Below are 27,333 nucleotides of genomic sequence, written 5' to 3'. Positions count from 1 at the left end.
AAAACCAATGTAGTGTACAAAATCCCATGCAAGGACTGCACAAAACACAACATAGGACAAACAGGAAGACAGCTAATGATCCATATCTATGAACACCAACCTGCCACGAAATGACATGACCAGCTATCCTTAGTAGCCACACGCTCAGATGACAAGCAACATGAGTTCGACTGGGACAACATTATTATTATAGGACAAACCAAACAGAGAACAGCCAGGGAATTCCTAGAGGCATGGCACTCATCCACAGATTCAATCAATAAGTACATCGACCTGGACCCAATATACCGGCCTCTGCAGCGGACAGCTGGATCTGACAACAGGAAGCGGCAGATACAAATCACTATAAATGGTGGAGGAAACATCACAGAAGCGCTTCACAGGAGGCTCCCAAACACTGAGGATGTCACCTAGACAGGGGACGAAACGTCTGCAACACAAATTCCCAGCTTGGCGAACAGAACCACAACACTTATCTATATTAAACTCCATTTGCTATTTCTCAGCCCACTTCCCCAGCTGATCAAGGTCCTACTGCAATTTTTGATAACCTTCCTCATTGTCCACAATTCTTCGTATTTTAGTGTCATCTGCAAACTTACTAATCATGCCTTGCACATTCTCATTCAAATCATCGATATGGATAATGAACAATAATGGGTCCAGCACCGATCCACTAGTCGCAGGCCTCCTGTCTGACAAGCATCCTTCCACTATTACCCTCTGCTTCCTACCACCAAGCCAACTGTGTATTCAATTTGCCGGCTCCCCCTGGATTCCATGTGATCCAACCTTCCAGAGCAGCCTATCATGTGGAACCATATCAAAATACTTACTGATATCCATATAGATTACATCTGCTATCATCAATCTTACTGGTCACTTCATCAAAGAACCCTAACAAATTTGTGAGGCATGATTTCTCATGCACAAAGCCATGCTAACTATTCCTAATCAAACCCGAGCATTCCAAATACCTATATCTTAACTCTCAGAAACTTCTCACGTAATGTACTTACCACAGATGTTAGGCTTACTGGTCTATCGTTCCCAGGTTTTTCTTTGCATCCCTTCTTGAATAATGGCACAACATTCACTACCTTTCAGTCTTTGGGGACCTCACCCGTGGCTAATGATGATGCAAAAATATCATCCAAGGTCCTTGCAATTTCTTATCTAGCCTCTTGCAGTGTTCTTGGATATATCTGTTCAGGACCAGGAGATTTATTGATGTTCATACATTCTAACACATTCAACACCTTCTCTACTGTGATATGGACTGTCCCCAAGATATCACCATTAAACAGTCCTGTTCCCAAATCTTCATGTCTTTCTCCACAGTAAATGCAAAAGAGAAATATTCATTGAGAACCTTGCCCATCTCCTGCAGTTCTCCACATACATGTACACTTTGGATCTTGAGGGGTCTTTTTGTCTCTCTAGTTATTCTTTTTCCTTTAAAATACTTAAAGAACCTCTTTGGAATCACCCTAATCTTCTCAGCCAAGGCAATTTTATGCCCTGTTTCATCTTCCTGATATCCTTCTTCAGAAAACTCCTGTATCCCCTGCACACCTCTAGGGATTGCCTTGATCCCAGCTGCCTGTACCTGAGCCATACCTCCTTTTTTTCTGAACAAAGCCTCAATATCTCTTGTCATCCAGGGTTCCCTATTCCTGCCAACTTTGCCCTTCACCCTCACAGGAATATATACACCTTGAACTCTAGCTATTTCACTTTTAAAGGATTCCCACTTGCTGGAGGTCCTTTTGCCTTGAAACAAACTACTCCAATCAACCCTTGCAAGCTCCTGTCTAATTCAATCAAAATTTGCCTTGCCCCAGTTTACACCTCGAACCTGTGGACCAGTTTTGTCCCTCTTCATAACTATTTTAAAATTAATTGAACTATAGTCGCTGATCCCAAAGTGCTCCACCACTGTTACCTTGGTCACCTGTCCTGCCCTGTTTCCCAACAGGAGGTCAAGTTTTGCCCCTTCCCGAATAGGACCCTCTATATACTGCTTGGGGAAACTTTCCTGAATGCACTTATCAAATTCTACCCCATCTAAGCCCTTAATGCTCTGACAGTCTCAGTCTATGTTTGGAAAATTAAAATCCCCTACTGTGGCAACCCTATTGCTCCTGTAAGTCTCACTAATCTCCCTGCATATTTGTTCCTCTAGTTCCCATTGACTATTTGGGGGCCTATAGTACAATCCCAATAACATCACCATGCCCTTCTTATTTCTTAGCTCCACCCACACAGCCTCAATGGATGATCCCGCAGTTATTTCTTCTCTGATTACTCCTGTGATACTTGCCTTAATCAAAAATGCAACTCTCAAAACCAATGTAGTGTACAAAATCCCATGCAAGGACTGCACAAAACACAACATAGGACAAACAGGAAGACAGATAACGATCTGCATCTATGAACGCCAACCTGCCACGAAACGACCTGTCCCCTGGCACATTAAGGTGCCAGTCCTGTCCCTCCCTTTGTCATGTTTCTGTAATGGCTGTAATATCCCAGTCCCACATTCCTATCCATCGGCCTTTATTTCCATTATTTTCATCAGCCTTACCTGATAGCCCTTTTGCATAGAAGTGGATGCAATTTAATCCAACAGGTGTTCCTTGCTCCCTGTTGTGTTCCAGCATGGCCTGTCTCTTCACTTTACTATTTCTGATTACTGTATCTCTTTTCAGCCTCACACTTGCCTCCCTGCTGTTGAGGATCCCACCCCACTTCCAATCTAATTTAAACCCTTGCAGTACTGGCAAACCTGGTCACTGAGATACTGGTCACCCTCCAGTTCAGATACAATCCGTCCCTCTTGAACAGGTCACCTCTGCCTCAGAAAAGATCCCAATGATCTAAAAATCTGAATCCCTGCCCCTTTCAGCAATTCTTTAGCCACACAATCATCTACCATATCCTCCTTTTCCTCCCCTCACTAGCACGAGGCACTGGAAGTAATCCAGAAATTACCACTGACAAGGTCCTGGTTTTTAATTTGTTTCCTAGCTCACTATAATCACTCCTTAGGACCTCATCTCTATTTCTACCCATGTCATTTGTGCCAACATCACAATAACTTCTGGCTGCTCACCCTCCCCCTTGAGAATGTTCTGCAGAGAGGTTGCTCTTCTCAAGTTCCATGTTAGGTTTCCTTCAATTACTGCAGTGATTGTACTTCAGAATTACTTCTTTGAATGTAATGTACTTTGGTACAACCTGAGGCCAAGTAAGTTGTCTTCTATCGCAAGTCTTTCTTTCAAATGTTGTGAGCATCCACTGCATTCACCACTGATGCTCAGTAACAGCAGTGTGTACTGTCTACAAGATGCACTGCACTGCAGAAATTCAGTAAAGATCCTCAGACAGCACCTTCCAAATTCATGACCACTTCTATCTAGAAGGACACAGGCAACAGATTCATGAGAACACCACTACCTTCAATTTCCTCCAAGCCACTCACCATCCTGACTTGGAAATATATCGCTATTCCTTCACTGTCGCTGGGTCAAAATTCTAGAATTCCCTCCCGAATGGCATTATGGGTCAACCCACATCAAGGGGACTGCAGAGGTTTAAGAAGACAGCTCACCACCACCTTCTCATGGGCAATTGGGCATGGGCAATAAATGCTGTCCAGGCACTGATGCTCACATCCCACAAATGAAGGTCTTAAAAAAGTTCATCAAGAGGATGCACTGCAATGATTCACGTTGTGATCCACTATGAACAAATAATTTGTTGCTTAGTTTCCCTCAGAAAACAATTCTTCTACTGAGAATCTTTTATACAATTGAAGCACTCAAGCAGAAAAATGATCTAAAATACTTCACCAGAAATTCACAGCGTGTTCTGTTGTTAGATCTCATTAAGGGGACACCAAGATGATACCAAGACCATAAAAAGGAGATCTTTTTAATAGTGATAAACAGATGATAAGCAAGGAATTTCAAGATCATTATTTTAAAATCAGTACAGTAGGAATTAAATGAGACCATGCCCACAAATACTTGCAGGATTTTTATTTTTGGAATGGCCAATTTCATAAATTGGTTAACATCTTTGAAAAATACTAACTGAATTAGTAAATGAGACATGCCAGTTAATCTCTCTGAAACTATAAATTAAAACATTTTGATCCCACCTTTTCATGTTCTTCCTTTGCAAATGAATATATTTTTATTCATGAATATATGTTAAAATATCTTTGCACATAAATCATGTTTATTTTCACATTTACAGAAGAAAATACAATTCCTATTTATCAATTTCACCTATTTAGTATTATCCTTGTGTTTCCTTCCTTAGAAAAAAAAATGACACTTGTCACTTTCTGGAAACACTCTGCAACCAAAGGTGGCACTAATTTAGTGCATAAGTATTTAATTCATCTGAACGCAATATTAAAATGAGTGTGGAAAATTAGTTTCTTGGTCGACTTAACCAAGTCACATACTGAGAATTTATCATGTATTTCTTTCACTAAATAAAACTTCAAACCATCAAGGGCAAATGCAACTAATTGCAAAATAAAACAGGTGACTCGTTTGCTTTCATCTGTTTCTTTCATTCTAATTTAATTGATAATGTTGACAATTATCAACATTCTAATTGTTGATAAAATTAGAATGGTCCCTTTGCTTGCAAAATGGTATAAAAATAATGATAATGTTACATTTTTCCTCATTAAATTGTTTAAACAAAATATCACTCCTGCAATCACAGCATCTAATTTTTTAGGGCCTTAACACCTCAGCAAGACGTCTCATAGATTAAACTGTTTCTTGTTCGATAGCTCTCCTCTCTTCTTCTGTCTTGTTCTTCACAATCAGAGTTTGCTGGATGTTCCTCCAAAATGATTGCAATGCTTGGTTTTGAATACCTGGAGAAGCAAATAAATTGCTGATTGTTCATTATCTGGGGAAAACAACTTAATTTAATTTTTCATTTAGGAATCTTTCACACAAACCTGTTGTTTGTTTAAAAATAATGTAGCATTAAAATAATTAACTTTAAAGAGTCATCCATATTCTCCAGTTGCTTTTGTGGGAAATAATGGATAATACATCCTGAAATGTCATGGTTAACCAATCCTAAGGTGTGTATAGTTATGCTTTCTGCCAACTTAGAAAATTACAAATATTCAGTGAGCTGGAGGAGCTTTACTTTATCTCAATTAAAGTAAATCTCTACATTTGCTGACAGTATACATCTAATATTGGGTTCAGTGATTGTTCCTAATTATGAACACATATTGTTTCCCATTGTGGCAGAGGTATCCTAGATAAAGCTTGAAATGAATGAATGGGAACACCAAGCCAACATCATAAAATGTCCTGAATTTGGGTTTATTTTAACATCTATGTTTTGTAATACATGACCAGTCTGATATCTAAATGAAGGTCAGGAATAGGCACTTCCATGTGTAAAGTTAGCATTGTCGTGTAGCAATAATCTTTGCCTAATTACATTTATAGATCTCTTTTGTTTGTGTCTTGATTTGAAACATTGAAAACATAGAAAATAAGTGCAGAAATAGGCCATTCGGCCCTTTGAGCCATTTGTGCAGTAGCTGACTATTTTAATGGCATTGTCTAAGCGTTAAGCAATCATTTGTGATCAAAGCAATCACAAAAAAAAGTCAGCAGAAAATGCCATTTGACTAATGTTGACCAAAAGGGAAACAAATTGATTAAAGAAAGACGAGCTGTTAATGGTCTCCACAAATTTGTGTTACAGAATTTATGTGCCACCATTCTCAAAATTCTAGACTACATCATGTCCAGACCTCCTTTAAAGACCCACACAAAATTAATAATAAATTACAAGAAATGACTGTCGCATTGCTACACATGTTGCTGTCATGTCTTGTCACCCAGTCTCTCTGAACAACAGTCCAGACTTGGTTAAGCATCAGTCACTACAGACTAGTCCAGACACTAGAGAACAACCCCTCCAGCCTGCCATGTATAGGCAGGTATAATTCCATGAATGGAAAGATACTTTACTGTTGTTCCCCATCTGTATATTGATTGTGAAAGTGAAACAATTATAAGCCTTGTGTAAAAGCATAATAAGATCTTATTATGCAGCTGGGAAGGTATTATTTAAGTGGAGAAAGACTGCAGATTCAATGGTACAGAAAGGTCTGCGTGTGCTTGTACATGAGTTACTGGATGTTAGCATGCAGGTACAGCAAACAATTAAGGGAGCACATGGAATGTAGACGTTTGTTGCAAAGGGCACTGAGGATAAAGTCAGGAAGCCTTGCTACAGGCATTGCTACTGTGTGCAGTTTGGCCATCCCTAACTGAGACAGATCATAAAAAGTTCATTCGGTTGATTCCTGAATAAAGAAGCTATCTTATGAGGGAAGTTTGAGCCTATACACACTGGAGTTTAGAAGAATAAACAGTCATCCTTTTGGAACAAGATATTCTAAGTTCAGTCAACTGGTTGAAGTCTGAGAGATTCCTCCTCCTAGCTGGGAATCTAGATTGGAGTGCATAGTTTTAGAATAAAGGACTGATCATTTAGACCAACATGAGGAAAGATTGCTTCACTCAGAAGCTTGTGAATTTTAGATTTCTCGATCTCAAGTGGTTGCTCAGTATATTTAAGGATGAGATTAATGGATTGTTGAATGAAGGAAAATGCAGATGGGAGAGCAAAGTGGAGTTGCATCTGAAAATCAGCCATAAGCATTAAGAATAATGGAGCAGGCTCAAATATACTAAGGTCTCTTTCTACTCCTATTTCTAATGTTCCTAGGCTCTGCTGTCTAATGCCTCCAGTCTGGTGTCTACTATTCTAGAGGGAAAAACACAGTAAAAATTAGTCATACTTGAAAAGGGCCATACTCTTTATCTTGGCCCTCCTTTTTGAATTTAACAAAATGGGTTAGGCCACGATGTCTCATTCTCTAGTTTTACTAGTTTTTCCTTCTGAAGTGTTTGAGGCAACACAGTTTTGCTCCTGTAGCTTTCTCGTTTGTGCTCACAAAGTCAAGAGACTGTTATAAAATTTCTCGACCATCCTGTCTAAGCCCAAGCTCATTTTTAATGAAGACTCTCATAGCATAAAATGTTGCACTGTAAAGCAAGAAATAGCATCCCATTGTTTCTTGTCGAGTCTGTTCTGTATTCAGGAGGATCTTGCACTTCAAATCCACTTTCCAGTTGACTCCCTCTATACCAGGATGCCCAAAAGACCAAAATTGTATCTTTCCCAGCCTTAAATATATTTCACTGTAACGTAGAATTTAAACACTTAGATGGCTCAAAGATCATGAGCAGGGATTCTTTATTCCATTGATAGCAAGTTGTCAGAAATATGAAAGGAATTAAAATTAAGGAAAGAAGATATGGAATTAAGTTTGTAGTTTATATCCAATTGAGGAAATCCTTTGTTTGATTCTTCTCCCTATGTAACCTCCTCCTTCCAATTACAACCTTTCCTCGAATGAGGGCCGACTTGATTGCTTGACCACTTTCTCTTAACACCTATTCAGTACTCTCCATCAGGATTGCTATTTGCTGCTGGAGGTCCCAATACACAACAATGGAGCATCCATAACCCTCAAGGTTGGGGAATTCTAATGATTGACTTGCACATCCACAGTTGTAGCCCCATAAGCATTGTTTCCCTGGTTCAGGTGACAAAGTGCATTTTCCATCCTCCTCTTAATCTCAGGAATGCTGGATAGGTGCTGGATTGAGTTGGTCAAACACTTGGCATGCAAGTACTGATCTGTGAAGAAATATTAGGGATGAGACGTTAGTTTTCCATTTGAGATCTTGATGTAGTCAGGGAATGCTTATCAGGCTGTTCATTTGTTGGTAAAAGCCTGCTCTATAGGCACCTCTGCATAGTGACATTCATACACTGTGACCCACGAGCTTTTCCAATTCCTAATGCTGACAGGTATAAGACCTATATGGCCTTGTTCCTTACCTTGTTTTCCATTGATCAACAATTAGCTCAATATGGCTCTTGATGGCCTTAATTGTGCTTTGCAATACAGTCCTTCAACCTTGGAAAGTATGGTCTGGATAACAGTTTCAGCCCTATGTCCTTAAGTGGCCTGGGATTGCTTCTCCAAGGCTGCATGTGAAATGACATTTCCCCATTTCCTCATTTCCCTTCCCCCACCTCACCCCAGTCCCAACCTTCCAGCTCAGCACCGTCCCCATGACCTGTCCTACCTGCATATCTTCCTTTCCACCTATCCACTCCACCCTCCTCTCTGACCTATCACCTCCATCCCCACCCTTGCAACTCAATTTTGGAGAAGTGTGGTAGTTATGAATGTTTTATTTGATTCATTAACCCTCTGCACATCATCTTTATCACTTTGCATGGTCTTCACCTTTGCTGTCCTTTCTGCTGTCTTCAATCTTATTGTGACTGTCAGTCCTTTTAGTATCTCCCTTGAAATTCCTTGTTTTCAGCTGATCCTACTCTCATCAATCCCTGTGCCCAGGCTGAGCTTGGATACATCTGTTATCCAACTTACTTTCTCCCAATTACCCCTTTGTGTTCCCACCCTAAAGATGCAGATCCCACCCCTATAAGGAAGGGTGCAGTTTGCACCCTTCCTTATTACCCTCATCACTGTGTCCGCTGCTCTGCATCCCAGCATTCTCACTCCATCCCACTGGACACCTCCAGTGCCCATGAAAACCATGCCCTTTAAGTGCTGTTTCTTCACATTACTTTCTACCTGGCCCACCTTTAGCTGAACATTATTGAGTTGAGCCCCCTTTTGAGTTCACCTACCCTGGTCATGTTTGTTGGCTTCAGTCCATGTGGCTGGTTCACTTGGGTAAACTTGTTGACCTGCAGAGGCTTCACTCCTTACACTGCAGGCATTTAACAATAAAAGCAAGGTTGCACGTACCCAAGATTTCTCTTGATCTGGTTGACCAATTAAGCTTCATCCAGCACAAGAAGCATTTGCACAAATATATGCCTTGGTTATGAAAGGGGTCAAGTTTCTGAAGAAATTGGAAGAACAAGCCTACCCTGCAAAGTACACGCCACATATGTATTCAGATTTGTGAACACATGCTTTCCATTTTGTCTAACAAGACACTCTTGAATGTATTTCGAGAGGCCTGAGGTCTGAGTATTCATGAAATGCTAATGAATGTAATAAAGTTGACAACCATCAAGGTCAGGAGAGTAAACATGCCTGAAAGGTTCTGAGAACTTAAGACTAAAACGTCAACCCGCTGTAAAGGAAATTGAATCTTTGTGAGTCTTCCCCTGCTTGCCCTTTTCAAAGCAACAGTAACCCCAGAAGATCCTATCTGTAGTGTGGGAAGAGCAAGAAATAAAGAGGGGACAAAAAACAAAATTACGGACAGAATGAGCAAAAGCAGAAAGAAAAGAGAAAAAAATGTATCGGTTAAAAGCCAATGAGTATGGCAGAGTAAAATAAAATGGGAGATGGAACGAGATGATGAGAGAGTAGTCTTTGAAATGGGGTAGATAGCTATAACACGAATGGACCTTCTCTGAAAAAAGTTAGCTGTAGTAACCATGAATAACTGCTCAGCACAAGCTGCCTCAGTGACAGGATAAAGTATCGTGTGTGGCACGAGGAATAAAGAAACCATCAAAGATTGGCAGCTTTATTTCAAACAAAGTTACATTTAACTCGGTATTTCACAAAAAAATAAAAGATTTGAAGAAATGACTGATTAACAAGTTTGAAAAATCTAAAGGTAAGTGCGTGCTTGGCTGATCAAGCTCTCAATGGAACAGCATAGTTTGATTCCTGTTGTGACCATGGAAATGTCAGCTTTGGAATCCAACTGTTCAGGGGCTGAATAATAACGATTCTGATTTGAGATAAATTTTATCTTTTTCTTGCTGTGTTAGCCCAGTGGTTGGGGAGACATTTCATCCAGTGTTACCTTCAAGCTCTGGGTTTTTTAACTCCCTCAGGAAATAACGTGAGGTGAGCAGAGCATGTCATACAACCATTTGTACTGTGTGATAGGAATGAGCTTGATCAGCCGAGTGGCTTCCTTTTGTTTTGTTCTTTGATAGATACTTCTGATGGTACATTCTTACTCCTTTTTTGCAAAGTTATCAAAAATGTGTATATTATTAAGGAATTGAATAATATGAACATACAAAATTAACAACAGAAGATAACCAGCCATGCTATCAAACTTGCCCTCCACCACGATGGTCAAAGAAAGCATCAATGACTAAATATTTCTCCCCTGCTACTTCTGCCCTGACTCATCGCCTTCTCTGTAGCCATGTAATCTCCTAATACAATCAAACAAAAACTTAGAGCCAATAAGGAATAAAACACACTGAAAAAGTTAACTCTGACTCTCTAAACATCCAAGAGATCATATCGATCAGGTGTCATCCAAAAGGACAGATCTTCTATCTAATAAAAGGGAAAGACTATATTTTTATAAAGTTAGAAAGCTATCAAGAATGCAATGGAATGTGGACATAATGATCTATTTTCTTGGATCCCAAACATATTACTGCATGATCAGGAAATAAGTTAAGTGACAGATGGTCCTTTGTAGGGCAGCTGTCTGACCAAAGTGTAAAAGTGTTGAAGAGTAGGTGCTTTTTGGCAAATTCGCCAGTTTTGAAGCATGAACCTCACTTCCTATCTTTTGTGGCAATTTTGAAAAGGTTGGCAGTATATTGAAGAGTGAAAGAAATTTAGCGTTGCAACCAGGATTTGTAGGGCTCGCTGGTGAATTTGGGTCCACTGCTACAGGCTAGTTAAGAACAATTTGTTCATATATCTAGTGCATAAAATGAATGAAATTACCATCCACCTCAAGGTTCACAGTGATTATATTGTTGGAAAAGCAACATTATAATTAAATCCACCCATATTTCCATCATAAAGATCAGCATATATCTAATATCATTGACCTATTTGCAAGACAGATTGAAGGATCTAAGAGTTTGAAATGTGGTAAGTGATTAAACAATTCTGATTGCAGTGCTCTTAAGTCAGATCCTGATCCAATACCATCTTCAAGGGATTTAACTCTCTGTATGCACATAAACCCTACTTCCCCCAAATTCTTTAATCTCCTCCAATGTATTTAGGAATGTGCTTCAAGTGCATGATGACAAATGCAAGGCAGGACATAGCAACATATAGTATTCCACGACTGAGACTGCTTTCCAATTGATCCCCCATTATTAGGGACTAGGGCGGATGTGGAGCCAGGGCAGGCAGTAGTTTCGATGGTCCTGAGAGAACCTGACCTTTCAATGGTAGACAGGACAGGTGGAAGATGCCACCCATCCAGAACACACTGGATATCAGTACAATGCTAACATGCAGCAGAGTGGAGGGGCAAAAGTGAGATCAATATGTGTTTCAGACCTGGTGTTATCTTTGAAAAATTTGGCCCCTTCATAATTTGCATTGATAGTTGAACCTGATTCTACTGGCTTTATTCTCAAGCCATTGACGAGGATTACAATTGCATTATGGTTATGGTAGTAGACCAGTAAACTAGAGGCTTAAGCTAAAGATCTGGAAACTTGAGTTTAAACCCTACCATAACAGCTGGATAATTTGTATTCCATTAATGAATTAAATAAATCTGCAATAAAGTTAGATTCAGCAAAAACATGGTTGAGGAACAACTGAATCTCCCATAAAAACCTAACTGTCCTTCAGTGAAAGAAATCTGCTGCTGAACATGGCCAGGACTAAACGTGACCCCAGATTCATACACATTGACCAAGTTATGCAACTGTGCCCAAGTCATAACTATTGAGTTTGCTGGTGATCTCTATGTGTATTTCCAAGATTGGTGCAAGATGGAATATATTTGCATAATTTTGAAAGATGGGTGATTGTTTTTAGATTCTATTCTCCATTGCTTGTTAAAGTCATTTAATCGGTTATTAATCAAAATCATAACCCAAAAATGCTCGTAATTAAATATCATCCATTGCAAGTCATGCGTTATTCTCTTCACTATCTGACTGGTAATTGGAAGAAAATGCTCAACATTGATTACCGTTCAATTAGAAAAAGGAGAGTGGAAATGACAAGTTGATTCTGGTTTGTCCTATTTTAAATTCAGCAGTAACTGTTCACTTAGTAATGGTGAACTGTAATGTTGATAGATTTAAATTGAAAGATTTTTGGAGTTGATGTCTGCAGCTTGCAACATTTAGGTGCAGTAAGAAACAGGTCATACACAAGATTGTGTTTCTTCTCCTCTACCCAATCCAGAAGAGCACCTCTTCTTGCATTAGTGTGATTGTTCACGACCTTGGGTGACTGCCTGTATGGAGTTTGAACATTCTCCCCGTGTCTGCGTGGGTTTCCTCCGGTGCTCTGGATTCCTCCCACACTCCAAAGATTTGCAGGTCAGGTGAATTGGCCATGTTAAGTTACCCATAATGTTAGGTGCATTGGTCAGGGGTAAATATTGGGTAGGGGAATAGGTCTGAGTGGGCTACGCTTTGGGGGATCAGTGTGGATTTGTTGGGCTAAATGGCCTGTTTCCATACTGTAGGGAATCTAATCTAATCTAATCTAAATAGCCTCACCTCCTGCTTCCAACACCACGTAAAACATGATCATTTCAAAATCCCAATTGGAGAGGCATCTTATCCCTTCCACCTCCCAAAACACTGTCCAATTAGGTGTTCCAGTTAACAGCAAAACGAGTAAACTCCTGTCGTCAAGCTACAGATGGGACTGAATGAAGAGTTGGAGGGAAATGGTGTTTGGACAGGAGGTCATGCGAAATAGGAGCATAATATTCGGCCATTTGGCCCATGGAGTCTGCTCTGCTATTTGATCATGGCTGATATGTTTCTAAACCCCATTCTTCTGCCTTTACCCTGAAGCCCACGATCTCCTTACCAATCAAGAACCCACCTATTTCTGTCTTAAATACACTTGGCGTGCACAGCCTTCTGTGGCAATGCATTCCACTGATTAACCATCCCCTCATTGAAGCAATTTCTCCTTAACTCAGTTCTAAAGGGTAATTCCTTCATTCTGAGACTGTGCCCCAGGTTCTAATTTCAACGAATTGTGTAAACATCTTTTCCATGTCAACTCTATCCAGGCCTCTCAGTACTCTGTGAATTTAAATCAGATCTCCCCTCACCCTTCTAGACTCCAATGAGTTCAGACCCAGAGTCTTCAACCACTCCGCATATGACAACATCGTCATCTCTGTGATCAATCTTGAACAGCTCTCATAAAGAAGATGATTTGTTTTGTGCTTGTCCTTGTGTCTGCTCATCCCAGCCGGATCTTGGTTCAATTTATCAGGAGAGCCTTCACACACTGGGAGGTTTGACCACTAGCAAGATTACAATGCAATTAAAACATGGAAAATAGGAGCAGGAGTAAGCCATTTGGTACTTTTGAGCTTGCTGTATCATTTAATGTGAGCATACCTGATTTTCCAACCAGCATGTTGTACCCACTTTCTCCCAATACCCTTTGATCCCGTTAGCCCTAAAAACTATACGTAACACCTTCTTGAAAACATTCAACCATTTTCTGTGGCAGAGAATTCCACTGGCTCACCACTCTCTGGATGAAGAAATTTATCCTCATTCCTGTCCTAAATGGTCTATCATATATTCTCAGACTGTGACCCCAGGTTCTGGAGTCACTGGAATCAGCAAAATCCTTCCTGCATTTGTCCTGTCTCATACTGTTAGAATTTTATCAATTTCTATGAGATCCCTCCCTCATTCTTCGAAATTCTATTGAACCGATCCAGTCTCTCTTCATGATGGCAGTTCTGCTATCCCAGAAATCAACAACTGGTACAACACATGGTTGTGAGCTCACTTCGCTGGGAGAATGCTCAGGGTTGGTAGTTGGGAAGAAGCAGTCAGTGATCTCTTAGAGTCAGAGGTGGATGACACATGAGGTAGAGGATGAGACCTGGTAGTGATGAGGTTTTTTTGAAATGTTGTGGCATGCCGCTGAGACTTGGGGTTTGACTGAAATACTGTGTGCCTGATGATAGCTTCTGTGGAGTGAGAAACCAAGTTAACCTTTGCAGCTGCAACCTTTCATCAAGACTTTTGGAATTTTGAACATTTCCGTGTTTCTTTTTCAGATTTGCAGCATCTCTGCCATTTTGCTTATGCATTGAAAGTATGTTTTAGCTACTTCCTAAAATGCATTGGAGTAGCTGCAGTCAAGGTGCAAATTTTCCGCAAAATTGCATTAGCTTTGTGAGGTAATGTTATGGTTCAGTTTTCGACTGAAACATGTTTGCATAACAATGAAAAGTAAAATCTTCCTGTAAGATTACAGCATCGAGTTTCTTTTGATCTTTGCATTAATTAAAAAACACCTCCCTTATGTATTCAACAGTGGTGACCTGATACTCTTATTAACCCATCTAAAAATGGGTTTATCCCAGGAAAAAAATTTGTTTTATTGGCAATGTCAGAGCCATCTGATTTTAAACAACTGGAAATGATGTCAGAGATTAGAAAACTAGAACCACTTTCTAATTTTGTTGGTGTACATTAGTCAGTTTGTCAGTATATTAGCGATTGCATTAAAAAGTTGAAAACAGTTCTGTATAAAAAGCCATCTTCAGAGGCTGCAAATGAATGTAAATTGCAGAAACCCACCTCTGATTATAGATACCTGAAGAAGGGCTCATGCCCAAAACGATTCTCCTGCTCCTTGGATGCTGCCTGACCTGCTGCACTTTTCCAGCAAAACATTTTCAGCTCTGATCTCCAGCATCTGCAGTCCTCACTTTCTCCTATCTGATTATAGATAGCTTTGTGTTGATTTTAGGCTGGTTTGGCTGAATTATTCTGGTAAAATCAAAGCAAATTTACACAACTCTCCCCTTGGAAACATTGAACATCTCAGACACAGCACCACTAATAGATGCAGCTGGTAGTGGAGGTAAATCAAATGGAAAACAGTCATGAGGATTGCATTACATTGGAATTTTTCAGTGCATTCAACATGACCGTGTGATTGATGTAGCAGCTTTAGTAAATAGTGGAATTATACTGATTCGCAGACAGGAATAATTACCTAGTCTTCAAGGTAGGATCGTGTCTGATTGTCCTTAACCATGATCTTTCAGGCCACTCTTTAGCACTTCAAATCAATGTTCCAAAAGCAGCCTTTCCCAAAATGTAACATATCTCAGCTCTGGGATTCCTCATCCCACCTCATAGCTGTTTCTTTGCCTGAACTGTGAACTACCATCCTCTCTTTTTTGTTGTTGCATGCAACCTTTTCACTTCGGTGCACAGTCCCTATTTTTTGCAAATTTTCCTCGTGGCTTACCCTGCTGCATAAAGAAGAATAAAAGCTGGACAGTCAATGCTAAAGCACTTAGGCGAAAGTGAGGACTGCAGATGCTGGAGATCAGAGTCAAGATTAGAGTAGTGCTGGTCAGGCAGCATCCGAGGAGCAGGGAAATCAACGTTTCGGGCAAAAGCCCTTCATCTGGAATGAGCCATTGCAAATGTACATTAAAAACATATACAAGAGCTTCACAGTCCAACTGAACTCTTCACTCCCTTAAACAGTATGGGATACTGTAAAATACCAGCCATTCTACAGAGGAGACAGAGATAGTAATGTATATGATGATATACCTGTCACATCAGTAGTCATGTTCTAGAGTCTGTGAAAGGGGAAAGAACAATCTGGAACAGAGTTAGAGCTAGAGCAGAGAACAGTACAACGCAGGAACAGACCCTTCAGCCCGCAATGTTGTGCCAAACATGATCACCAAGTTAAACTCATCCTTTCCGCCTGCCCATGGTCCATATCCTTCCATTCCTTGCTTAATGTGTTAACTCATGGTAGATCATGTGTCATAGTATAAGTAAAGGAGATTTATAGAACACCAACAAAGTCAAACTGTAGTCACTGTAATATAGAGGAAACCTTCCAAATAATTTCCAGGCCCCAGGTTACCTGAATAGACATCCAAATATGATCCACAATTGGAACCAAATTGCAAATCCGCATCCATTCTAATCTTTTGATACATCGTGAACTGTCATTTTAAGAAGGGCCAGGTGCACAAAGCATACAAATAACATGCAATGAAACATACTTAAATCAAACAGAGTCTTCTGTCAAAGAAATCTTGGGAAATAGAATGGAACAAGAAATACGATGATTTTAGAATTTTTTTTAGAATTATTGGAGATCATTGATAAGGTTCCTGACAGTTTCTTGTTATTGCAAAATCTATGTGTTCTATGGAGCAGATATTGAAGGAAAATGTATTTAATGGTGTTATAATCCAACAGATATTATTATTGAACAAGTCTGATCATAGTCAGGCAGCTGGCTTGATAGATCATGCTTCATCTTGTTTTGTTTGAAACTGCAGATTTTGATATAATAAAACTGCAGTTTATTGCAAAAGGAATGAAGACAAAGGAATGAAGATAATATTCCAAATTATCTACTTATAATGAAAATTCAAAGATTTTAAACACACAATAAAATTATAGTCCAATTAATCCAAAAACACTCCTTTATAAATTGCAAATGAACAACACAGCTTTTGTACAATACTCAAAACACCACTCCACTACAGTTCCCAAAACATTACTCCTATAGTCCACCAGAATCCATCTAACAAGAACCCATCTATTTCTGTCTTAAATACCCTCAAAGACTTCAGCCACATGTAAGGTGCAGATGGCTTCTTCCTGGAGCTGTAATACACCTGGGCCTCAACGTACTGATACTAAATAGTCACTTCCAGATTTTTGTCTGCGATTAACACTAACTTTTCACTCCAAGGTAATCTATTTCAATAAATTTCTCATTCCTTTCTCAGGAGCTCTGCCCTCTGCAGTTATCCTGTTCCAAAATCTACAAAGGGCTAACACTGCCCAAAGTTAAAAATGAAACTTTCTGTCAGCTATGGGCAATTCCCTTAAACTGGAAAAAAAGTTCCATAAATCTGTAACAGACTCTCATTATTTACCATGCTTAGCCATAAATAAAGAAATGATCGAAAATAGACAGATGTTCATGAGTACACAAAACTCATTTGATGGACAGGTATGCTTCAAAACCTTTTTTTAAAAAGAACTTGTAAGTCTACAGAAAAGCATCCAAATTAACTATTACCTTCATATTGAAAAACCATCAGTTTCTAACTCAAAGTCAGCAGTCCCAATTTACAGAAACTAGCATCCCACAGTTTACATCACAATGGTTAAACATTAAACATTGAGTACCAAGGAGAAGAATAGCATGGTCGTATTTTGCCCCATGCATTTTTTTAAAAAATTAAAGTTATTTAAAGATTCTTAGAAAAGGTTGAAGGATTCACAGCAACACATCTTTTTGGGGGATACAGCAGCACCTTAAAATTTGCCACAATTCTTGCCATTCAGGTAGAAGACCACCAAGCGGAAACACAAACTCTGATTCTCTTCCATTATACATGTTGTCTGACCCACAGAGTGTCTCCAACATTTTCTATTCTTTTATTTCAAACCTCCAGCACTTCCTGTCTTTCACTCTTGTAAACAATTAATTCTTCTTTAAGAATAAATTGGTATTCAGTACAGATACCACTAAACTGGGGAAATAATTTAACCCTTACAAACCACTGTGTGACTGATATTGTGATATATAACATGCAAAACATGCCATCAATTTTGACAGAAACTAGTGTTCTTCAGTGACTATTTTGTACCTTGTTAAGGTTCAATTACCATGCATAATTAGTCACTTCAAATTGGTGTTGGTTAATACAGAAAGCGCTGGGAGAAATTCTGAATACAGTGACTGACAAGTGTGTGAACAGGTGCAGTTTTCAAGCCTCAGTAACATTGTTTTAATTAGTTGTTAATAAAAGATTTCACAAGCTGAGATGATACTTGAGACGACATCCACTTTTACACTTAACCATTGAAATAATTCAGTGGCGCAGATTTATCTATTGACAGCAGTCAATAGGGTTTACATAAAAAGATAAGAAAAAGGTGCAGATTTGGTCCTCAATTCTGCCTGACCACTCAGTAAGATCATGGTCCAATCAGTGAGCTGGGTGCCTGACCCTGAGTGCAAAGAGTCCATGATTGAGCCTTTCAATACAACTTGCACTCCACCCTGAACTGCATGTCTCAACTTCAGAAATATCCCATGAATGTATCAGAAAGATGCCATGTGGATAGCAATGTGTTGGCATATACTAGATGCCAATGTCCATTGACAAGGTTTGAAGCAGCAGATGCTTCTGAGATGCTGTTTAGTGCTGAGCAACATGGAGGTTCTTCTCAGTCAGAAGTGAGCTGAGTCACCACATAGAATCATAGAATCCCTTCAATATGTAAAAGGCCATCCGGGCCCATCAAATTTGTAACAAACATCCATACAGCATCCCACCCAATCACAGCCCCCTACCCTATCCCTGTAACCCAGCATTTATCATTGCTAATCCACCTAATCTGCACATCTTTGGACACTATGGGCAATTTAGCATGGCCAATCCACCTAACCTGCACTTCTTGGATTGTGGGAGGACACCGGAGCTACTGGAGGAAACCCACACAGACACAAAGAGAATATGCAAAATATAAACTCAATGTACCCGCTTTAACTTCCATGTTGAAAATTCTCACCATCAAGCTTGCTTGGCACCTTTAGTAAAATAGGAAATTGAACATTAATAAAGCAAGTTGTAGCATTAGTAACATATTCACCAAGTTATGATCTCCTCAACTGGCAAGACACCTTGAGGGAATCCCGTCTTGCCATTCTGCAGATGCAATAACGTACAGCAAATTGCTCCTCACATTGAGCTAGGCCTCTTGGGGCTTCACACCTGATTCTGTCACAAATCCTGCCATAGCCCATGTCATTCAGATGCCAATAAGATTCCACTCTATGTCTCTTTTGATCAGTCAGGGAATTATGTATGCTGCCTGTTTTAGACTAAAAATAAAGCTATTCCCAGTTACTGAAGACCATGTATTATTTCTTAGCCAGAAGGTGGACAAACAGGTTGCAAACTCCATAATTTGGGTTGTTGAACATGTTCGTTGTGTTGGTCAACAAGCAATGTACCTCCGTGGGGATAGTCAGAGCATCTGGTGTTCTTCTGGTAGGCCAGCTGAGGACTGCCAAAACAAACTGCCTGTACTGCTTCATTGCCAGCTCAATCATTCACTTTTGCAAGAGGAGTTAAGACTGCAACCAGAATAGAACAATTTCTTGTAAATTGCTGCTGTTTCATTTTCTGACAATAAGACCTTGAAAATCATTGATTCATTTGAAGTTATATATAGTGGAGAGATACTGTATCAATATTAGTAGATTAAATGTCTATATTTCATGAGGATGTGAATTGGGCATAAACAGAGCCATTATCATTCCTGATGGTTATTTTTTAAAATTTTGTCCTCCATCTTATAATGTGCAGATATTTACTTGTAGCAATTTGCACTGGAATTTGAGGTGATTAGAAATAAAGAACAAGGTGGTGCCCTTCTCAAGAAATCTGGGACCTGTGTGAACAGACCAAGCAAATGTGTATTCTTAACTCGGTAGATTGAATAATTTTCAATGAGCCTGAATCAGGAATATCCAAATTGGATAAAAGTCATTTAACTTACTTCAGGATATTGATTATTTTAACAAAAGGTATATTGTTACAATTGTGTTGTTACATCATTGACTAGCCCTTGCATCAGTGGAGCTCATATTTTTGATATGGTTGAAATATTGGTGAGTACATCTGTCATTAAAGTGAATCTGACAAACGTTTCTGGCATTCCACTTGCAGAATTAAATGCAGAAATCAGGAAGCTGCTGTCCAAGTTGCCCTGAACCTTGTGAATATTTGTTATATAGGATTCTGGATTAGTGATGCTGGAAGAGCACAGCAGTTCAGGAAGCATCCGAGGAGCAGTGAAATCGACATTTCGGGCAAAAGCCCTTCATCAGGAATACAATGGAGGTGATAGGTCGGGGGGGGTGGAGTGGATAGGTGGAAAAGAAGATAGGCAGGTAGGACAAGTCATGGGGACAGTGCTGAGCTTTGTTATATAGGAATTCACTGAAGGGCTGAACAGCAAATGTTGTAACAGATACCCACTAACTTTACCAGAAAAAGATAGTACTTGTCCATTCCAGCATATTTAAACTTCTAATGGCATAAATCTTAGTTAGTGACCAGAAATCTCTCTGGCACTGAAGAATAATTTTAAAATAGTTAATTTGATGCCAAACCACTTATAGAAAGGGAAAGATCAATTAAGTAAGAGAAAAGAAAATTATTTTTAAAAACAATTTTTTTAAATGTCTCTGACAGCAACTTACACCTGAATGAATGAGTTTAAAAATTATTCTTCAATACCAGAGAGATTGCTGGTCGCTAACTGAGATTTATACCATTAAAAGTTTATAGACATTGGAATGGACAAGCACTATCTTTTTTCTGGTAAAGTTAGTGGGTATCTGTTACAACATTTGCTGTCCAGCCCTTCAGTGAGTTCCCAGATAACAAATACTCACAAGGTTCAGGGCAACTTGGACAGCATCTTCTTGATTTCTGCATTTAATTCTGCAAATGGAATGCCAGAAACTTTTGTCAGATTCACTCTTTAATAACGGCTGATGGACTCACCAATATTTCAACCATATCAAAAATATGAGCCCCACTGATGCAAGGGCTAGTCAATGATGTAACAACACAATTGTAATAATATATCCTTTGTTAAAAACAATCAATATCCTGAAGTAAGTTAAATGACTTTTATCCAATTTTTGATATTCCATTTTAAATTTCACAAACTCTACTCTTGCTTGATGATCGAATTTCCTCAGTTAGATTCAGCCTCACATTCATTCCCTTCATGTACAGATTATTTATATATTGAGGTTTGAACAAAACATATGTCAAGTAGATTTAATGTTGATCAATAATATGAATTATTTCCGTGTCAGTATTCTAAAGTAATGCACATATGGCGAGCATTAATTAATGTCATATTTATAGCAGTAGAATGAACTAATTAGCCAGGATCACAATCTGATCAAATAAGTGATAATGTACTTAATAAAGAAATGTTTACTAATTTTATAAATGAAGTGTGTGTGATGTTTGTTTTAGAGAAACCTGGTTTAATGCAATACATGTGACGAATAATGTTCCAATATCCATAGTTGCTCAGTATATCTCAGTTTCCTCCATGTTTATGGGATTAACAATTGAATTTTCTCTATTTGCCATCTTGCTTTTTCTACTTGAGCAATTGCTGGATCAGAAATTTGAATATGCAGGCTTTGTGGAGCTTTGGGAACCTTAAGACAGACAAGGTTATTGGTGAAACCTGATAACCTTCATCTACATTTAATTAAGCATTAACAATGACACAGGTTTAAATATTGCCACCAAACATTTCGGATAGAAAAATTATAATTTAATGGATTAACTAGTGCCATTTGGCCCTTTGCAACTTTTATTTTGGGTTGTATGTGACTGTAATTAGCTCAGTTGTTGCATTAGTGTCTCATTTGTTGTTAATTAATTAAAGTGAGGCAGTTTTAAGTTGTATAGTTCACACTTTAAAAAAAAAAATCAGATATTTGCACAGTTAAATATGTGAATGACTGTAAGATTGAATGAGTGCACCGCTGCCAGAGGTGCTATCTATTTGGATGAGATTTAAAATACAATAATGTGTAGGACCGGGATTAAAGACACCATGGCATGATTTGGAGAAGTATAAGAAAGTTCTTCCTCAACAACACTGAAACACATTATCTGGTTGTATATCTCATTGTTTTTGTGGCATTATGCAGGGTTTAAATAGGTTGCTGCATTGCCTTCATTTGAACAGTGACTATTTCTCCAAGGTGGGATTTGTGCTATAACCTGACACCTTAATTCTTTGGGAGACCAAAGTTATCTTGATAAGTGCCTCATTGCATTTAAATATCATCAGGCCTCCTGTGGAAACGGTTACTTGGAGGTCCCATTGGTTCTCTAACTATTGCGTGGGAATCCCATCACCAATATTAAATTCTGTTTGACATTCCACATCCTGTGAAGTAGATTGGGTAAATCCTGGGAATGAGAACACCCCTGAGTATACTAAATAAACCTGAAAGAATAAACCTGAGTTTGTTCTTTCTTTACCCTGAAACCAAATGTCATTTATAAGCATAGATTGCACCAACACATGCACATTTGTTGCATTTTCCCAAAATCAACAACCACGGTAGACCATTATACTAGTTATAAATAAAAATAAGTGTACTGAAGAAGGGTCACTAGAATTGAAAAGGTAACTCTGCTTTCTCTCCGCAGATGCTGCCAGATCTGTTGAGTTTCTCTAGTAATTCCTGTTTTTGTTTCAGATTTCCAGCATCTGCAGATTTTTGTTTTATTTATTATGAATAAATTATTTTGCCTTGGTAATGTAGATGTCATCATTATATCAATGTTCTTATTTAGTGTAGTTTTAGTGGTACGGACTCAACAGCTGGAGGGTCTCTTCTGTACTGTATGCTTCTACGAATTCTGTGATTCTATGATTCTTACAATAAAAGCATATCTTCCTTTTTATCTCCCTGTATGGTTTCCTGAGATTGAATGTTGAGAGTCTTTGACACTTTATCTTTTAATAAGTAGCTGACATTATTACATTAACATCAGTTCAGCTACATGCCATGTGGAATAAGCTTGCTTGACACAATAGTGGTCAACATAACATCAGTGGTCTATTCATAATTCTGCAGATTATGGACCATAGAAGCCCTGGATTTTATTCAAGAATTATTTACTGAAGTTTGTGTAAACACTTTGAATTATTTATTCATTCCTCTGATGTTTTCAAGCATAATAGTTTCTTTCATTCTCCATCAATTTAACACTTTTGAAGGCAAGATCAGTGGAAAGCTGGGCAAATATAATTGTGTCTTTGAAGATCCAGCTATATAAAAGACTTTCATTCACATTCACACATTTGCACAAACACATTTATAATAGTATCTTATTAATGAATTAAACATTTGGATGACAGTTCAAAATTATATTATAATTGATAATGTTATTCCCATCTTAAACTTAGAGGATCAAAACACCTATGACTTTAAAATTGCCTTCTGTATTTCAAATGTTCCATATGACGTTTTACTTGATACTGTACCAGGTAACACCTCATTTGGATTTGAATATGGAATTTGGCTTTATATACAGCAGATTTTATTGGGTAAAGCCTGTTTAATTTTAACAGTATATTTGACACATCATTATGGAGGGATAATTATATGCTACGTTAAGAGAAATCTGGCTATTCTGTTTAAATTTGTTGGCAGTATTTCTATACCCAGTACATAATAAGTAACTTTATTTTGTGGTGTGTTTTAATATCTGCCCAAGTGTAATTTGTGCAAGGATTTCAAGATTCCATGAAGCCATTCCAGTATCAGGGGTTTTCAATGTTTGAATCAAAGTAAGGAAAATTTAAAACAAATAGTTCATTCATCCCATTTGCGAGATTGTCATTCTTTCACTTAGATTTGCATCAATGCAGACAATTGACTTATCATTTAGCTTTTTCTCAGTCAGTCTTCATTCCATCATCTTTCAGATTTATGGACATTCAGGCAAAAGGTCCACAAATCCTGCCTACCACTCATTTTCCTATAACAGCAGTTTCACTGGATTCAAGTCTACTCTCATGACTTCAGCTTTGAGTAATGTCTTCTGGTAGCTTTCTGCACAGCACATACCAATAATATTCATGCCTAGTTTCCAAGCTTGGGTTAAAGACCAGATTTCAGCACTGAACAGAAACTGGCCAGCAGTTTGACATATCCAGTTGCTACAGTTTCTCCAGTCTGTGAAAACAAAAGTTAAAAAAGAATGAAGTAACATTGGCATTTAGAGAAAACATGAAAGCATCACTCTTTTCTCAAATGTTCCAGCTCTTTGTCCATGAAAAGGATGCTCTAAAATAAGGATGTTTATTATTTTAAAAAGGAAACGTTGTATTTCTGCTTCAAGAAATATTTTACAACTGATAAAGCTTCCTGCTTTGAGTGTCACTGAGTGCCAGAAGCAGTATCTGATGCTAGCACGCTGTACTACATTGTAAATGAATGAACTCATTCTTTTGGAATTTAAAGAGTGAAGTAGTTAAAGATAAATACAACAAAATAATAACTAATCAGAAGCATAATAATAAAATAATAAATTGCTTTGGAAATCAGGGAGAGAAATTGCTTTAATTCAAAAGATTGAAGAGAAACAAAATTACAGTCCTAATGCATGGGGAAACTAGAGGCTGGTTTCTCCCTTTTGAGCTAGAGTTCTAACTGCAGAAGGCACAACTTGATAACAGCTGCTAAATGATGAAGGTTGGACATAAGTCAGCACCTTTTCAGCGAATGGCATTGAAAATATTTTACAATTATAAGGTGGATAATATTTTTCAGTTTTGAGACAATATCTTTAAACCTGAAAGTAAAACAAAAGGGGGCATGCAACCTGTTAAAAACATCTGACAGCAAGCTTGGGTGGTTTGATCCTTACAGATCAAAGGAGAGTTAGAATGTTTTACTGGGAAGAAGGTTCAAGCTATTTACAGTTACAAAAATTGGTAACAGCCTGTATATTAATTATGGATAGACTGTTGGTCTCCGAAGTCTTCTGATTTCTCCCTTTTGAGCAAGAGTGTGTCTTCTACTCAATGCCAACTATTCTTTTGCTGGATAGGAAGTGATTCATGACTCCCAGTGGGAGTCCACCAGTGCTTGGCTAGAACATGCTGTCAGCGCAATAGCAGGATTGCCACTGTAACACACAGAGGAACGGCTGGGCGTTGAAAAATTCTAAGGAGCTCCAGTGACTAGACTACATTCTTACACAAGAAGTTCAGTGGTGGCCAGACTTGGGGGAGAGGAGGATATGCAACAGCCATATTTCTCTCACTTTCTCTCCCTTTCCACATGGAAGCAGGGGAATAGTAATCAGGTGCAATTAAGGAAATCTAGTGCAGGGGCTGGGCTGCAACTCTTCCCCCAATTCCATTTGCATGGAGCAAGTGAGGAAAGAATATCCAGCAGCTGTTCTGATAATGAGGCAGTAGTAAGTCCAAAAACCAGAATTCTTCTTCATGCTTAAGAACAATCCCTACCTATTTTGCAAGGAACTGCAGAGCAGACACCAATTTACTGAAATTAGGGATCAACTGGCTGATCTACCCACACAATTTATTGTAAGGCCTGTTGAAAAACTGATTAACATACTGCTGGATGTTATATTATTCCTATACTCCACACTACAATTAATGTCTACACCATATTCTTGCAAATGTTCTGTTAACACCATATTGCCCTTTATCTTCTTGGCTGCAAAATTCATTCTTGCTAAAAGCAGTAACACATCAGGCATGCAATAAAGCTCATTAGTTGATAACTCTAACGGTTAGTTCTCACAATTTTGCAAATCTGAATTGAGAGGGATTGTTTTGGAAAATAAGTTTGAAATTTCTGGAGTTGTCTAAAGTTACTCAAAACAAAATTATGGATGTGTAATCTATGTAATGAGTATGTATGTGACTGATAACTGACTTTCCAATGGTCCACATCTCTCTGTCTGAGTGAATTTAGAAATCTTGTTTTTTTTATTATGAATCCTGTTTAAGACCAATAACTTTCAAAAATGAAGTTAAACCTGCCTTTTATAACTGAAAGAATAAGACACCAAGATTTAATCTCTTATGTTTATTGTAACAAATGACTAAAAGTAATCTTGACTAAGCATTTTCTTTTTCGGCAAACTATTCTTTAAAGAGCAGAATTGAACATTCTTTCCCCTCCTTATTTTTATCCCAGTCAAAAACTATTTAAGACAGCTCAGTGTCCCTGCAAATTTAATTTTTGACAGCACCGGCTTCCACGTTCCCTGTGCAGCAGTGAATTCTGAAACTGGAAGTTACTGTTACAATCATTGTGCTGTTGCCAATTACCATGCACGGAATCTTGGAGAGGCTACACACGCAACTTTAGATGGATTGTTACAGCTATACTTTACACTGTCCTTTCTGTAGTAATTTGATTTTTCAAGAATTGTAGGGCTTCTATTATTCTATTCTATAAACCATTTGTAATAATCTGTAATGGACTAAAACAAAGCCAGTGATGTCATCTTTTAATTGTTCCATTTTGCATCCTTCCCATGACAATGAAGGAGAGCTGATCATTAGCCATCCTTGGGAGTCCAAGCCTCTATCATCTTAGAACTAAATGGTAACTTTGAGCACAACTGTATACAACTTGATACAACTTGAATGCTTTCTTGGACTTTGGAGACCAACAGTCTATCCATAATTAACATACAGGCTGTTACCAATTTTTGTAACTGTAAATAGCTTGAACCTTCTTCTCAGTAAAACATTCTAACTCTCCTTTGATCTGTAAGGATCAAACCACCCAAGCTTGCTGTCGGGTGTTTTTAACAGGTTGCATGCCCCCTTTTGTTTTACTTTCAGGTTTAAAGATACTGTCTCAAAACTGAAAAATATTATCCACCTTATAATTGTAAAATATTTTCAATGCCATTCGCTGAAAAGGTGCTGACTTATGTCCAACCTTCATCATTTAGCAGCTGTTATCAAGTTGTGCCTTCTGCATGCCGTGTTGAATTATAAATATGAATTAATCTTGACACAGTCAGTGCTGAAGATTTAACAGCGATGCAAACACTATTTGTGACACATAATCACTTTTATTGTTTATAATAAGACAATATCATTTTCTACTGCATTGCACTAACCTCTTAATTTCAGGTTTCGCTATTTTGAGTTGCAAAAGACAAAACAAGTAATATATATGAAATGCATTTTAATAATTGCCTTTTATTGTATGAATGAAAACTATTATTCAGGGTTACGTGTGATGTGACATAATACTGCACAGGTAAATTTCTCTCCAGCAGTTAGTTATCACTGTGCAAACACACAAAGGCAAGGTCTGGCTTATAAAATGAAAAGATTACAGCTTTCTCATTATGATCATCTACGTCAATGTCATCCAGTAGAAAATTAGCTGATGGCGGGTAATATAAATCAATTTTAGAAACTGTATTGTAGTTTTGTGTGAAGTTTGTTAACCTTTTTTCAATGCAGTTCCTCTAACTGAGTGTTCTTAGTGGAGGATTAATAACATTTTTCAGCCATGTTAGCCATGATATTGTGGCATGTCAAAAAGCCTTTGGCTTACATATGTAGTAACTCTGGTTTTAAATATCTAATGGGTACTGGGTATGGTATCTGACATACACATAAATTGTG

At 38.3% G+C, this 27,333-nt stretch overlaps 1 protein-coding gene across 10 annotated transcripts in view; it reads left to right on the top strand.

Annotated features, from left to right (window-relative positions):
- Positions 1 to 27,333, top strand: part of LOC122564768 (probable voltage-dependent N-type calcium channel subunit alpha-1B) — a 594,873-nt gene that overhangs the window by 289,745 nt on the left and 277,795 nt on the right. The gene's annotated exons all lie outside the window — the stretch shown is intronic.

Source organism: Chiloscyllium plagiosum, chromosome 30 (assembly GCF_004010195.1).
Source record: "Chiloscyllium plagiosum isolate BGI_BamShark_2017 chromosome 30, ASM401019v2, whole genome shotgun sequence".
Lineage (NCBI taxonomy): Eukaryota > Metazoa > Chordata > Chondrichthyes > Orectolobiformes > Hemiscylliidae > Chiloscyllium > Chiloscyllium plagiosum.
This window is presented reverse-complemented; position numbering and strand designations above follow the sequence as displayed.